At 42.3% G+C, this 11,872-nt stretch overlaps 1 long non-coding RNA gene across 1 annotated transcript; it reads right to left on the reverse strand.

Annotated features, from left to right (window-relative positions):
• Positions 1 to 10,365: 10,365 nt before the first annotated feature.
• Positions 10,366 to 10,901, reverse strand: LOC138352800 (uncharacterized). The gene is made up of 3 exons (XR_011222869.1): positions 10,821 to 10,901; positions 10,590 to 10,726; positions 10,366 to 10,502 (listed from the first exon to the last, which is right to left on the reverse strand). It is a non-coding gene; the product is annotated as an uncharacterized lncRNA (long non-coding RNA).
• Between the last annotated feature and the right edge of the window lie 971 nt (positions 10,902 to 11,872).

Raw genomic sequence — 11,872 nt, forward strand, 5'->3', positions numbered from 1 at the left:
AATCGCCAACATGGATTCAGGGAGGGTAAATCTTGCCTGACTGGCTTGATAGAATTCTACGACCAGGTGACAAAGATTAAGCAAGAAAGAGAAGGCTGGCGGACTGCATTTTCTTGGATTGTCGGAAAGCCTTTGACACAGTACCGCATAAGAGGCTGGTACATAAGCTGGAGAGACAGGCAGGTGTAGCTGATAAGGTGCTCCAGTGCATAAGGGAGTACCTAAGCAATAGGAAGCAGAGCTACAGTGAGGGGGTGAGACCTCAGATAGGCGTGAAGTCACCAGTGGAGTCCCACAAGGCTCTGTACTCGGTCCTATCTTGTTTCTGATATATGTAAATGATTTCCCGGAGAGTATAGATTCATTTCTCTCAATGTTTGCTGACGATGCCAATATTATGAGAAGGATTAAGACAGAGGAGGACTGCTTGAGGCTTCAAGAAGATCTAGACAAGCTGAAGGAATGGTCGAACAAATGGTTGTTAAAGTTTAATCCAAACAAATGTAATGTAAAGAAGATAGGCGTTGGGAGCAGTACGCCAGATACTAGGTATCATCTGGGAGATGAAATTCTTCAAAAGTCAGAGAGAGAAAAAGACTTTGGGGTTGAGATCACGCCAGACCTGTCCCCTGCAGCCCATATGAAGAGGATAACGTCAGCGGCATATGCCAGGCTGGCCAAAATAAGAACGGCATTCAGAAACTTGTGTAAAGAATCATTCAAACTTTGTTTACCACATATGTCAGGCCAATCCTGGAGTATGCAGCCCCAGCATGGATTCCATATCTAGTCAAGGATAAGACCAAACTGGAAAAGGTTCAAAGATTTGCCACCAGACTAGTACCCGAACTGAGAGGTATGAGCTACGAGGAGAGGCCTCGGGGAATTAAACCTCACTTCGCTGGAAGACAGAAGAGTTAGGGGGAATATGATCACCACCTTCAAGATTCTCAAAGGAATTGACAGGGTAGATAAAGACAGGCTATTTAACACAAGGGGTACACGCACTAGAGGACACAGGTGGAAACTGAGTGTCCAAATGAGCCACAGAGATATTAGAAAGAACATTTTTAGTGTCAGAGTGGTTGACAAATGGAATGCATTAGGAAGTGTTGTGGTGGAGGCTGACTCCATACACAGTTTCAAGTGTAGATATGAGAGAGCCCAATAGGCTCAGGAACCTGTACACCTGTTGATTGACGATTGAGAGGCGGGACCAAAGAACCAGAGCTCAACCCTCGCAAGCACAATTAGGTGAGTACATAATAGGCGTACTAGCCTGTCACAGATGTGCGCTAGGAAGCTAAAACTGCAAGTGATAATCCAGAGATTTGAGTGGAATATTGGCATTCCAATCTCTGCTGTAACAGCAGTAATATTTCAGGAAATTGGGGATGACAGAAGAGCAGTTACTGACACTCAAAGGCCAGAAATCACGAGTGTAAAGAGCTATGACATGTTAAGAATCGAGAATTATATATACGGCCAGCATAAAACATCCACTAGACAGTGTGACATTGTAATTGCCAGAATTAGGTTGAGATATATCTATGGCAGGTGGCTGCAGGTAATAAAGGTTTAATACATGTTTAACATGCTGTGGTTTGTAATATTCTCATCTCTGTCATGGTGTATAAGGCAAAAAGAGTTGGGGCCAAAATATGGCCATCTTAACATTATTATGGGCCCTTGGGCAAACCAGTGTGCTGAGGCCCCTACGACAACCACTCACGGGAATAAAAAGTAAATGGTCTATAACATTAAAAACCTATATATTTTATTGGCACTTAACAAAACTGGTGCTAAAACATTAACAACATGCCGTGGAGCAGCAACTAATCAACATGATAAATATTTGAACAATACACAAGGCTTGAAAAAGACAATAATACTCAGTAAGCTACATATTAGATGGTACATATTGAAACATTTAAGTTCCACTCAAAACATTACGTTTCATATCTGTTGATAGGATTATTCACCTGGTAATATATATCGTAAATTTTTATTAATTAGTTCCACTAAAGGATGTAGGGTTATATTATATAAGTGTGGTTGCATGTCCAATGCTCATGGGGCCCCTTGCTCGTGGGGCTCCTATACTTGTGGGGCCCCCGGGCACGTGCCCATCGGGTATATCCGGTAAGATTGTTCTGCCTTAAAATGGACCCCTGTGGTATCCCATTTAATTACACCATTTTTCCAATCGGATTCATTCCCAGTTAGCACCACTTTTTAGTGGATCCCATACCCAAACAGGATTTGTATGGGGTCCACTACCACCCACACGATGCGTTTGGGACCATTATCACCCACAGGATAGGAATGGCGTCCACTACCGCCCCCAGGATGGGGATGGCGTCCACTACCGCCCACTGGATGGGTATATGTTCCACTATCGCCCACAGGATGTGTATGGGGTGCACAACCACCGACAGAATGGAAATGGGGTCCATTACCGCCCACAGGATGGGTATTGCCTCCATTGCCGCCCACAGGATGAGTATAGGGTCCAGTACCGCTAACAGGATGGGTATGGGGACCCCAACCGCCCACAAGGTGGATATGGGTTCCACTTCCATCCACAGGATGGGTATATGCTCCACTACCGCCCACAAAATGAGTATGGGGTCCACTACCGCCCACAGGATGGGTATGAGGTCCACTACTGCCCGCATGATGGGTATTGGATCAACAACCACTCACAGGATGAGGATGGGGGGCACTACCACCCTCAGGATGGGTATTGGGTCAATACCACCCACAGGATGGTATTGGGTCCACTACCGCCCACAGGATAGGTATTGGGTCCATTACCGCCCACAGGATGGGTATGGGATCCACTACTGCCTACACTTACTTTTCACCTATGAAAATGCACATCAATGTTACTATGTAAAAGACACATCGAACACTTTATGTAGGTCATACGTAATTCTGTGTATCTATGTATTTACGTATGTAGGTTAGCTTAGCATTTTAAAAGCACCGAATCACCTTCTGTGGTTGATTGTTGAATAAATCCCGTAACTATATGATTAACACATCTCTAACCCTGTAAATGGAGGACAGAAGAAAATGTATGTATGGTGGTTAGCATTGTAAATGCGTGGCCACATCTGTGGTAGAAAATAAGAATAATAAAAAAACTGCCTACAGGATGGCTATGGAGACACTACCACCCACAGGATGGGAATTGGGTTTAGTACCGCTAACAGGATTGGTATGGGGTCCACTTCCGCCCACAGGATGGGCATGGGGCCCGCTACCACCCACAGGATATGTATGGGGTTGAATACTGCTCACAGGATTTGTATGGGGTCCACTACCGCCCACGGGATGGGCATGGGGTCCACTACCACCAACCTGATGAGTATATTGGGTTCACTACCGCCAACGGGATGGGTATGGGGTTTATAATTATAATAAGAACCATTAGTTATTACATATGGTGCTGTGCCAATCAACATTATATACAATAGTGTGTGCTTTGAAAACTTCAAGAGAATGGATTATACGAACGTCTAAAGAAAACGATGTTACATTGGAATGTCTATGGGATACACTATAATCAAATCAAAGTCAAAATAAAAATCTAAACTCAAATTCAAATTTATATTCAGGCACATACATAGATGATGAGTTACAAACATAGTTTTGGATTTATAGATAGAACTAGTACATACAATACCTAAAGCCACTAATATACATAACGTTTCGGGCAAGGTGGTGGAGAAAAAAAGACACTTGGACTAAAACTTAATAGTAATTGAGATTAAAGTATTAATTGTGTTAAAAAAAATAAAAAAGGGGGGGGGGGACATGGCAGAAATCAGCTTTTGTACAAGTTGGTCAACAAACAGCATTGTTTAAAATAACAAGAAATGGGTTGACATTTAGGGGGTAAGGAATGTTACATGGAGTTAATTATTTAGTACTTAGTTTTTCTCTTAAACTGGTTGAGAGAGGTACAGCCTTTGACATGACTGGAAAGGTCATCCACATTCTGGGTCCCTTGATTTCTTAGAGCATTTCTAGTTTGATTAAGTCGTACTCTTGGAATATCAAATAGGAATTTGTTTCTGGTGTGGTGCCCATGGGTTCTGTTACATCCTTCTAGGAATCTTTTAAGGTCAGGATTGACATTACAGTTCAGAGTTTTAAATATATAGAGTACACATGAGAGGATGTGCATTGACTAAATATGTGACATTTTCAAAGATTTGAGTAAGGGTATCGAGTGCTGTCTGGGGCCAGAGTTAGATAATGTTCTAATAGCAGCTTTGTGTTGAGTAATTAGAGGACGTAATTGATTTTGGGTAGTAGAACCCCAAGCACAAATACCATAGTTGAGGTAAGGATAGATGAGAGAGTAATGGAGCGTCACCAGGACAGGGCGAGGTACATAATATCTGATGTTAGAAAGAATGCCAACAGTTTTAGAAACTTTTTTTGCTATGTTTAGAATGTGACCCTGGAAATTCAGCTTGTTATCGATGATAATACCAAGAAATTTACCCTGTACTTTGTTATTGATTTGGATATTGTTTATTCTTAGATTAGTTTGATTTGAGGATTTATTAACAAATAAAATATAGAAAGTTTTGTCAAAGTTAAGGGTGAGTTTGTTAGTAGACAGCCAAAGATGGACTTTATTTAGTTCAGTATTCACTGCGACATTTAGAGCACGAGTGTCAGGACTGGAGGAAATGAAGGTTGAGTTATCAGCAATTAAGATTTGTTTAAGGTGATTCAGAGGCATTTGGAAGGTCATTAATGTAGATGAGAAAGAGAAGAGGGCTAAAATGTTTGTCATTTAAAAGTACATACATAGAAGATAAGTTACAAACATTATGTTTGATTTATAGATAGAGCTAGTACATACAATATCTAAAGCCGCTAATACACACAACGTTTTGGGCAAGATGTTGGGAAAAAACACTTAGACTTAAGAAAAATACTAATTGAGATTAAAGTATAAATTGAGTTGAAAAAGGAAAATAAGGGGGAGGGGGAATATGGCAGAAATCAGCAATTATACAACTTGGTCAACAAACAGTATTGTTTGAAAATAGCAAGACATGGGTTGATATTTAAGGGATAAGGTAAGTTACATGGGGTTTATTAGGTAGTACTTTGATTTTCTCTGAATGATTTACTTTGATTTACTGGTTGAGAGAGGTACAGCCTTTGACATGACTGGGAAGGTCATTCCACATTCTGGGTTCCTTGATTTGTAGAGTATTTCTAGTTTGATTAAGTCGCACTCTAGGAATATCAAAAAATAATTTGTTTCTAGTGTGGTTCCCATGGGTTCTGTTACAACCTTCTAGGAAGCGTTTAAGGTCAGGATTGACATTACAGTTGTTGTAAATATAAAGAGTACACATGGGAGGATGGGCAGTGTGTTAATATCTAACATATTCAAAGATTTAAGTAAGGGTACCGAGTGCTGTCTGGGGACAGAGTTTGATATTGTTCTAATAGCAGCTTTGTGATGAGTAATTAGAGCACGTAAATGATTTTGGGAAGTAGAACTCCAAGTACAAATACCATAATTGAGATAAGGATAGATGAGAGAATAATAAAGTAATAGAGTAATACTACTGCAAACAGGATGGATATATGGTCCAAAACCAGTCACAAGATATTTATGGGATCCACTACCACCCAAAAGGATAGATATTGGGCCATCTACCACCTTTCGGATAGGTATGGGGTCCACTACCACCTTTTGGATAGGTATGGGGTCCACTACAACTTTTTGGATAGGAATGGGGTTCACTATCACCTTTTGGATAGGTACGGGGTCCATGTTACGAATCTTTTATTCCCAGTTGAAAGAATAACGAACTCGTATCTTTCTATTATAAGTAGAAGTAGAATTCAGATGAATAAAGATGTTAGGCGTTGCCTTATTGTAGTATATTATATTATCTATGTGTGTGTGAAAGTTTTAAGCGGCTTAAGCACCTTGACCTGAGGTCGGGATGACCAACTCCAAGAAAATGGGAAGTGCTAATTAATAGTAATATTGAATTACTGGAACCAGAGAGAAGTTATCAGGAATCTAGATTGATTATTAATACTTAATGGTGGATTAAGGCCAACTATGTTGAGCTTCCCAGTGTAAGTTGGACTAATGGGATGTAATACAAATAATGTAGGTAGCTATGTTACGTTTAAAATGGCGGCGACGGCCATGCTGTTTACCCCTTAGGTTAATTGTAAAGTTTATGATGTTCCTAATAGTTCAGTACACCAAAACACTTGCATGTAATTAGAAATCCATTTTGCCAACCATTGTGAGAGTTTGGGTTTCTAGTATTCTAAGATAGAGAAATGCTTGATGCTTTATCGTGCATTTGGCAACCCAGAGTTTGTACCAGGCCACCACTTATCCTGGGAAATGTTCTATGTCCTAAATAGGCTATTGTTAATAGTATTGTCCATTTGTCTACAATGATTGTTACTAAAATTACTAGCTTAGATCTGATTAACAGTTCTTAGATAAATGATTCCGAAGATGGACTAGTATGTTAATTACTAATTAGACTACGTCCGAACGCATTGCATGCTCGAACACGATAACCGTGCCCATATATAGAAGAAGCGCTCAGGCCTCTCTTCACCAGTTCACCCAGTGAGCCAACTCCACGCTGACTTTGTCTCCAGTAGCACAGAGCATCACCTTCACTCACCAGACCACTCCACAAGTGATCATTTGAATTTCATCATGGAATTCCAATTGAATTATAATCTATCCAGCAATGCTGCCCAGTGTAGGAAAAGACAATCTATACTGGATACAAGTTCTGAAAGTGACAGCGAGTGGCATCACGTAAATAAGGCGAACAGGACAAGCCACTCCATGACGACCCATCGCCCTATAATCACTCCAGCTTCTCCAGCTCTTCCAGCGCCTCAGACTAAATGTACACTGCAATCTTCAAGGTGCAGCACACCGAAGGTAAGTCTTCCTACGCCACTGTAATGGACCTCGAAAAAAGTACCCCCACCTCCAGATCAGAGCAAAACCAAATCTCAGAGGAGAATACATTCTGAGGCCTAAGGACGAGTCGGCCTCTACGATTCTGAAAAATTACACAAAATGTGAGGAACTGAAACCAGAGGATAAAATACGAAAAATCATTGTCCTCCACTATCCCTTGCATATGGCCCATGACCATCTCGAAAAGCTGAACTATGTGGTGTCAGCAGAGAGATGCCAAGTACGAACCACAAAACAGGAAACCCGACAAGTCCTTCTCACAGTAAGAGGACGGATCCCGAGAAACTTGACCTTGGAATCTGGGGCGTGTTCCAACACAGGCCTTACACCCCAAAAACCCCTAAGATGCTTTAGATGTCAGAGATTTGGGCATCACAAAGATGGCTGCCAACGCCCAGTGAGGTGCGGAGTCTGCAGCCAGCCCCATGATACAAAAACATGTATTGATAAATTCAAGGCAAACCACCCTGTTCAGGCAAAATGTCCAAATTGTTCCAAGGCACATCATGCCTGGAACTTGAAATGCCCTGAAAGGCTCAAAAGGCTTCAAACGAACCCCACCACGCCCACAGCGGAGCCGAAACCCCCACCAAAACGAATACCAGCTCCCATGCCCACTAAAACCGCGTGGGGTCTACCCATTCAGGAAGAGGGGGCATACGGCCCTTCACCATCGGCCATGGTGAAGGGTGAGAAGACAGTACAGGACAAAAAGAAAGATGGAGGACACAAGAATCATGTTCAAAGCAGTCGGCCTCCCATTTCATCCAGCAAGCACACTGGGGCCAATAGGAGTAGCAATTCCAGTGCCAAAGTTACCACCGAGAAGGGTCTAAAAGCCACTAGGCCCTCAACCTGCACAACATTAAATAGTGCTCCCACTGAACTGAACGCTCTCTGGCCAATGCTCAAAACTTTGGTCACTGAGTTGATCGAAAGTCTGCTGTCTTCACATGGAATCAAGCAAACCACAGAGACTCGGAAGACAATTGAGCACAAGCTCAAAAAATTCGAAGATGTAATATCCACACCGTCAAGACAGCAGGGCAGGAGGCACCCCCATAAAAACCAGATAGAGTCCAGCTCGTCGGAAAGCGACATTGATGAGGCAATTTCAGGACCACTAAGAACCTATACCCCAATTGCAACTTCCATGGTGTGTTCATCAGACTCCATGGATACCACGGAATTATCAGCACATTCCAAGAACCTAGAATTCTAAAGATCCTGCAATGGAATGCGCAAGGACTGCGCACTAAATTGCAACACTTGCAATGCATAGCAGCAACCAAAGGCATAGACATCCTGATACTACAGGAGAGCTTGCTTCGAGCCGGATTAGAACCTAAAATCTCAGGCTATCGAGGCTTCTTCCTTCCATGGATCAATGGGCAATCCAGGGGATGTGCAATTTATGTAAAATGTGACCTGATCTCCAAGTCCATAACCAGCCCTCCCGATTGTGGAGCATGGACAGAGGTAATGGGAGTAACCATTGAACTAAGACACGACAAACTTGAAGTGTTCAATGTGTACAGGTCTCCACCTGCCAAAATGGATCTCTCTTTGTTATTTGGACACGCAACAACAACAAACACAATCATTTGTGGAGATTTTAATGCCCATCATCGATTGGCACTGGGCTCAAACACAACAAATGAAGCCGGCATTCACATTGCACATCTACTAGACCAGCTTCCAGAAATACAAATCCTAAACAAGAATGAACCTACCCACATCCAAGGAGGCAGATTAGACCTAAGCTTTCTTTCAGCCTCCCTAAGAGATGCAGCAACATGGTCAGTTGAGCCCACACTCACAAGCGACCACTATGGGGTCCAAATTGATCTTAAGTTAGACCTACCCACCCCACCTCCGCCTCCATCTGAAGCCTGGAACTTTGCTTTAGCAAACTGGGACCGATTTCAAAACCTCATTTCAGAGTGGCATAAAAACTATGATCTTCCCGAAGACATTAATCAGGCAGAACAAGAATTTGTCAAAGCGATTCAAAGTGCTGTCAACCACTCAATTCCTCTGTAAAAACAGTCCACCGGACACCATAAAGATTATTGGTACTATTGCGAACGTGTTAAAGAACTCAACCATAGACTCAACAGAACAAGAAAGCTATACAAAAAGCAGCCAAGTGACCGCAACAGGACCTTACTTTGTGTGGTCATGGAACATGTGCATCGAGAGACCAAACTAATAAAAGAACAAAAGTGGCTGGAATGGTGTTCACACCTGAATGAACACACCTCTCTCGGAGAGATGTGGCAGCAAATTCACCGGGCCAAAGGGAATAAAACACCTAAAGCTTCACACCCCAAGGATCCTCAACAGGAAGCCGAAGTACTGGCAACCAGGTTTGCAGAGAGAGCAGCCAGCAATCAACTTCCACCAGATGTATTAGCAGTACAGACCGGACAAAAGGAAGAAAGGTGGCACAGAATCCTTACAGCATGTGAAGAAGTCTCTGACACTAATGCCCCCTTCACACTCGATGAGCTCAATCGGGCTAAGAAAAACTCCAAGGATACATCCCCAGGAGCCGACAAAATAACCTATAAAATGATTAGAATCCTCGGCCCAGAGGGAGACGCTGCATACCTAAGGTTAATTAATTTAGCCTGGACTTCTCAAACTAGACCTTCTGCTTGGAATAGAGCAGACATAGTGCCGATCCCAAAACCCAAAGATCCAGCTAATCCCAGGCCCATCTCTCTCCAAAGGTGTGCAGCCAAGACGGCTGACAGAATGGCACTCAACAGACTGGAGTGGAAAATGCCTAAACTACACCATGATAAGTAGATTATTTGAAGCCAGATAGAGCCACCTATGTAAGGAGATCAGATAAGAAATCAGAAGCGGGGAGCCACATAGTGCCACTCCATATTAGGTCACCCAAGGTGTGAGTGGTAGCAGTCGAAAAAACAGTGAAGATAGGTATCTATTATGCGCCACTATGATCATGTTCATTTATACAGTAAAGTATGACAATATATTTAAGTAAAAATGAATTTATTTGTATAATAAACACTCGTGGGTGAGTGCCAGTTACACCCCCACATTCCTCTATGGGGCAGGTGTAAAACAGGTTCCCCCCGGTGAGGGTGGTCGCCCGTACCCTTCCTCGCACCTAATGGCCTTGACTTTACCGTAACAGAGTTCCACACCCAGCGGAGGTTGAGTGGGTCTTATATAGGGGTATTAAATTATAAATCTCCTCCAGGGGTTAAAAAAAATCAAAGAATTTATTAATGTTTTATTAGGTAAAAATCACAAATGATGTATAAGAAGTTAATTATGGCCCCTATCCCTCTCCCCCCTCCACCTCCCCTTCCTCATCTGAGTAGAATTCTGACGTCTCCCCATCCGTGGTGAGTGGGGGGAGGTCTTGACCCCCTCCCCCCTCTCTTGGGGGAGTGGGGTGAGTTGGTTGGTTGCCTTTTGGACGACTTTCCTTCTGACTCTCATCTGAAGTGTTCTGGAAAGAGATGGGGAAAATAATTTATAGGACTATATCTTTTATTTGAAAAATATTCTATTTCCTCTAAGAACAGTTAGTACATACCTCTCCCCCTGCAGGAGCGACCTTGTGTCCTCTACAGCAGGCATCATCAATTAGGGTACGTAACAGCATCTTGTTTGGGGCAGACCTTCCTCGTAGAATTACTACTCTACAAATGTGGACAGGTCCTAAGAATTGCACTGAAAAAAAAGAAGAGGTAAAATAGAGGTTGAGCAAACTTTCTATTGTGGGAAAAAAAATAAATCTTTACCAGAAAGTGAGGGTAATACTAACCAGGCCCTTCAAGGACTTCAATCTTCCCTGCGTGTGTTTCTGGGGAGACGCCTTCCATTTGTAGGATAAGGGGGATGGGGGTCTTCTAGGGGGGTTGTGGGGTGAGAGGTGTTTTATATGTGGGGTAATCCCCCTGTTGGGTGGGTTGCCTAGCTAACAAAAATATTCTCTACACCACCTATAAGAACCAACCCTTACTCCTCTACAAAATGTCCTAACACAGTGATGTTTCATAGGAAAATATCGTCTCGCATAAGCGAGGGCTCGTTTATCATTTAATTTTAAACTAACGCTTGAAAATACATTATGTAAGTAATGTACTGTTGAAGGCAACCCCAGGTGACTCACCCTATGGACGAACATTACGCAATACAGTCCACAAGCAAGGGTAAAATCACTCTGGAGTCTGTAGCACATTCCAAACACCTTTGTTATTGTGTTAGTTTTAATAAATCCTTGAAAATAATGTCCATAAGTAACCGCCGACATTGCATAACTATCGAAAAAAAACATTCGATGTTTAACTTTATCAACATAAATAGCTACCCAATGTCCCATAGTTAATCTGCTATGTGATGGTAAAATATTAGTTATGAGAACAATAGGTTTTCTTGATGAGATATTTAAATGTTCTATTTCATCAGCATTATAACAACCTAGGTAGAGTGCTCGATCCCCTAGATTATTTTTTAAATTAATATTTATATCATTACAATTCATTATGTTTTTAAGCTCGCACGTCACACAGAACAGTTCTCTGTCCGTCGATGGATAGTACCCCGGTCGTTTCCCCAAACAGTAAAACCAGCCTGTTATATGTAACACCACCGCCAAACTCAAGCTCCATACGCAAGTTGCCAGATTTCTCCACAGGGAGGGAATCCTTTGTTTGGATGGTGGTTAAGTCAAAGGCGAATATCGATCTTCCCTTATTAAAAGTGTCATAGGCTAGAAGTGAATCACGCTCTAAGCCTAATGTCTTCAAAGTTTCGTAATAAAGGCGGGCATAATGATTGTCGAAATCACCACCAATTCGGTAAATTGCATTATTG

The sequence above is a fragment of the Procambarus clarkii genome, chromosome 55 (genome assembly GCF_040958095.1).
Source record: "Procambarus clarkii isolate CNS0578487 chromosome 55, FALCON_Pclarkii_2.0, whole genome shotgun sequence".
Classification (NCBI taxonomy): Eukaryota; Metazoa; Arthropoda; class Malacostraca; order Decapoda; family Cambaridae; genus Procambarus; species Procambarus clarkii.